Source organism: Leucopleurus acutus, assembly GCF_964270905.1.
Source record: "Leucopleurus acutus genome assembly, chromosome: 12".
Taxonomy (NCBI): domain Eukaryota; kingdom Metazoa; phylum Chordata; class Mammalia; order Artiodactyla; family Delphinidae; genus Leucopleurus; species Leucopleurus acutus.
Window position 1 is genome coordinate 13,947,342 of NC_139154.1, and position 5,502 is coordinate 13,952,843.

Consider the following 5,502-nt stretch of genomic DNA (forward strand, 5'->3'; position numbering starts at 1 on the left):
AGCAAAACCCCCCACTTCGCCTTCCACCTCCCACATTTCATTGTTGCTCAGTACAGCGAAACTCCGAACTCTTTGTCTTTAATTCCTCTTCTCTCCTTGTCAAACACACTACAGTCGGGCTTTGGGGCACACAACTCCACCAAACTGCTCTAGCTGTGGCCACCATTTGCTAAATTCAAAACACAATTCTCCATCTTCATTTTATCAGCTATAGTTAACCCAGCACATCAGTCTTTCCTGTATAAAAACACTTTTCACTGGGTTTCCTGCTTCCACGTGGGCCAAATCATAACCCTCATTACCACCCCCATTTCAACTTAATCTCTTTGAAAGTCTTCTCTCCAAATAAGGTTACATTCGGAGGTACTGGGGGTAAGGACTTGAACATATGAATTTGAGGGGGGACACAATTCAGCCCGCAACACCCAGATACTCGTGAGACTTGTTCCCTCACTTCCTTCAAGGCTCTGTTACCTTCCGAGTGAAGACTCTCAGGACCACCCTTCCTAAACTCCTCCCCTGCTTTATTTCTCTCCTTAAATCTTAAAAACTCTACATACGTGTTTACTGTCTGTCTCCCTCCACTCCTCTATAAATTCCATGAACATTTACTCATTGATGTATTCAAAGAGCTTAAAAACAATACAAAGTGTTTAGTAAGTGTTTAATAAATATTTGTTGAATGAATGAATATCTGAGGACAGAAGGGAAAGGGATAAATGGAAGAGATTGTAGTTGCTGTAGATAGAAGGGGGCGATTAAGGAAGCAAGATCCCAGGGTATCTGGAGAAAACAGAGACTGCTATGCCTTCCATGTTGAAAGTGGAGATTAGAGAGTACCCCTAGAGAATAAATTACTTTGCAATGAAGAGAAAATAGATGAGAGAGCTCAAACTAGTTGATCACTATCTACTCAACAAAACAGGAGATAAGATCTCCTAAGTAAGAGGTTATAAGAGGGATGTGTCAGAAAATTAACCTGAGGTGAAAAATGATTGTTGACTACTTGTAATGGCTCATTTGAAATTAGCTAGTATTGATATATATATTTTAGTGGACCTAGTCCTCACGGTTTTGTAACTTTTTCAAAAAATGATCATGTCATGAGCAATAGTCTGAGCTAATGAATTTGGGATCTGCTTGCCACCTGTAAATGATGTGGAAGTTTTGTTCATTCATGTATTCACTTACCATTCAGGGAGTACCATGTAGCCACCTGCACGTAATGGGAATAAAGATGTGAACAAAACAGGCACGGTCCTTGCCCTTCTGAAGCTTAATATCTATCTAGTTAGGGAGACAGACACTAATAATATATTATTGAAACCAAGACAAGTGCTATGATGAAAAGGGCACAGGCAGAAGAGCAGTGGTGGAAAATGTCAGGAGAGTCAAGCTTCATACTCAGAAAAAAAAAAAAAACCATGCAAATATTTCCATTTTGGAAAATGAAGAAAGTCCTGAGTCATCGTCATCCGAGTGGGAAAAAAATAACTGGGAGGGGAAAGAGAGTCTGCCAGTTTTAGAACAGCGTGCAGAGCCACAGTGACTGCGTGGGAGCTCTGGAAAGTGAGTCTGAGCACCTCAGGGAAGTGTATGAAAAGTTGGGACCAGGCGTGATGCTGATCAATGAGTCTGAGCCGGGAAAAGAAGCTGGTGTTTCCGTCCCTGAGCCAGGGCTGCCCAGAACAATTAAGATTCTAAAACAGCTTGGTCAAGAAGGTCAGGAAAACAGGTTAGAGCTTTAGTATCATAAGCTCAGTCCATGAACAGAGAATGTCTGTATCTGTTGAGATTGTATCTGGTTGTAATTAATAAAAAAAAAAAGACCACATAATGGCTGAAACAAGGAAGGGATTTATTTTTCTTAGTGACACGGCAGTGCCACAATTGGTTTATTTAGTCTTACGCTCCTTCCGTTTTTCCACTCTTCATGTATGACTTTTGTTCCTCGTGCTTGTCATCTCATGATTTCAGGATGGGATGCCCAATATCATTTCTTTACTATGGGTAGGAAAAGGGGAACAACAGAAGACATTTACCACCTGAATTTGCCCTCTTTTAAAGAACTTCCCTGGAAGCCCCAAGCAGAGGACTTCCACTTACAATTCAAAGGTCAAGACTATGTCACATAGTCTGCTAGGATAGCATACTGCCACTCTGAACAAAACTGGGGTTCTGCTAGTGATGATGAGGTGGGAATTTGTAATCTGCTTTATCGAAGTATAGTACATGTACGATAAAGTCTTCCTATTGAAAGCGCATGCTTGGATAAGTTTCCACAAATGCATACACCACAGTCAAGATAACAGAATATTTCATCACCCCCAAGGGCATCCTCACATCCCTCTGCGGTTAGTCCCTCCTTTCACTCCCCAGCCCCCAGGTAATCACTGATCTGTTTTCAGTCACAATGGATTTTCTAGAATTTTTAATAAATGTCATCATACAGTATAGACTCTTTTGTGTCTGGCTTCTCTCACTCCTTATACTTTTAAATTCATGCATGTTGTTGCATGTAGCCATACTTTGTTCATTTTTACTGCCGAGGAATGTTCTATTGTATCTAGGCCACGTTTGTTTATCCATTCACCTAGTGGTGTACATCGGGATATTTCCAATTGTTGGCTATTACAAATAAAGCTACTGGGACTTCCCTGGTGGTCCAGTGGTTAAGGCTCTGCGCTCCCAATGCAGGGGGCCCGTGTTCAATCCCTGGTCAGGGAACTAGATCCCACATGGTGCAACTAAGAACCTGCATGCTGCCACTGGAAGATCCCGTGTGCCGCAACTAAGACCCGGCACAGCCAGATAAATAAATATTATTAAAAATAAATAAATAAAGCTGCTATGAACTTTCATGTACAACTCTTCTGTGGAAACATAGGTTTTTATAACCCTTGAGTAAATACCTAGAAGTAAACTTACTGGCTCATGTGATTGATGTATTTTTAACTATATGACAATTTGCCAAATAGTTTTCCAAAGTGGTCGTACCATTTTACACTCCACTAGCCATGTGTGAGAGTTCAAGTTGTTCCAAATCCTCACCAACACTTGATATTGTCGGTCTTTTAATATCTGCTATTCTAGTGGATATGCAATGGCATCTCATTGTGGTTTTGGTTTGCATTTCCCTGATAACTAATGATTTTGAACATCTTTTAATGTACTTATTGGACATTTATATATCTTCTTTTGTGAAATATCTGTTCAAAGCATTTATAAATGAAAGAATTTATATAGGTAGGCACCCAGCAGAGTTTGCCATACAGTGAAATATGCTGTGTCCGTGGGCTATTGCCATAAAAATAATAAGGAGCCATCCCAACAATGAAGTGGCTTTAAAAAAAATTTGTGCTTTCACACCCTGTGCCTGAGGATTGAATGATGTAGCCAAAACACTTTATTCTTATGGTAATGGCAGAAACACAAAAAAAGATGAGTGGAAACTTACAGGCTAGAGTCAGAACCAGAGTACTGAAAAAGAAATAAAAGGAATCCAAATTGGAAAAGAAGAAGTTAAACTGTCACTGTTTGCAGATGACATGATACTATACATAGAAGATCCTAAAGATGCTACCAGAAAACTACTAGAGCTCATCAGTGAATCTGGTAAAGTTGCAGTTTACAAAATTAATACACAGAAATCTGTCACATTTCTATACACTAACAATGAAAGATCAGAAGGAGAAATTCAAGAAACAATCCCACTTACCACCACATCAAAAAGAATAAAATAGCTAGGAATAAACCTACCTAAGGAGACAAAAGACATATACTCCAAAAACTATAAGATGCTGATGAAAAAAATTGAAGAAGATACAAACATATGGAAAGATATACCATGTTCGTGGCTTGGAAGAATCAATATCATCAAAATGACTATAGTACCCAAGGCAATCTACAGGTTCAATGCAACCCCTATCAAATTACCAATGTCATTTTTCACAGAACTAGAACAAAAACATCTTAAAATTTGTATGGAGACACAAAAGACCCTGAATAGCCAAAACAATCTTGAGAAAGAAAAAACAGAGCTGGAGGAAGCAGGATCCCTGACTTCAGACTATACTACAAAGCTATAGTCATCAAAACAGTATGGTACTGGCACAAAAATAGAAATATAGATCAATGGAACAGGATAGAAAGCCCAGAGATAAACCCACACACTTGTGGTCAATTAATCTATGACAAAGGAGGCAAGACTACACAATGGTGGAAAGACAGTCTCTTCAACAAATGGTGTTGGGCAAACTGGACCAACAAAAAAAAAGAAAAAAAATGAAATTAGATCATTCTTTAACACCATACACAAAAATAAGCTCAAAATGGATTAAAGACCTAAATGTGAGACCAGACACTAAAAAACTCCTAGAGGAAAACATAGGCAGAACACTCTCTGACATAAATCTCAGCAGTATCTTCTTCAATCTGTCTCCCAGAATAATGGAAATAAAAACAAAAATAAACAAATGGGGGGCTTCCCTGGTGGCGCAGTGGTTGAGAGTCTGCCTGCCGATGCAGGGGACGCAGGTTCGTGCCGCGGTCCGGGAGGATCCCACATGCCCCGGAGCGGCTGGGCCCGTGAGCCATGGCCTCTGAGCCTGCGCGTCTGGAGCCTGTGCTCCGCAACAGGAGAGGCCACAACAGTGAGAGGCCCGCGTACAGCAAAAAAAAAAAAAAAAAAAAGAACCATAGGAAAAAATACACATTGCCTTCAAAGGAACAATAGTAAGATTGACAGATTACTTAGATGAAGACATGACAATGTTAAAGTGGTGTAAGAAATGAACTGACAACTTATAATACTGTACTCGTGAAAACGTCTTTTAAAAAATGAAAGCAATACAAAAACTTTAAAAACAATAAAAGGACCTGGCTGTCAGCAAACTTAGAGTAAAATAAATACTGAAGGGAGTTTTTCAGATAGAGAGAAAATGATCCAAGATGGAAATCTGAAAATGAAGGGCACAAGAACTAATGATTATTGAAAAGGGTAAATTTGGGGATAAATATAAATGAAAATTATTGTTTTGTAGAATAATGTGAATGCCTTTTGGAGCTTTAAGTAATACATAGAATTTAACTATACATAATATTAAAATACATGGGCTTCCCTGGTGGCACAGTGGTTAAGAATGCGCCTGCCAATGCAGGGGTCGTGGGTTCGAGCTCTGGTCCCGGAGGATCCCACATGCCACAGAGCAACCAAGCCCGTGCACCACAACTACTGAGCCTGTGCTCTAGAGCCCGTGAGCCACAGCTACTGAGCCTTCGTGCCACAACTACCGAAGCCTGTGCACCTAGAGCCCGTGCTCTGCAACAAGAGAAGCCACCACAATGAGAGGCCCATGCACCACAACAGAGTAGCCCCCGCTCGCTGCTACTAGAGAAAGCCCCGTGCACAGCAACGAAGACACAACACAGCCAAAAATAAAAATAAGTAAAATAAATAAATTAAAAATAAATAAATAAAATAAAATACTTAACAATAGCACA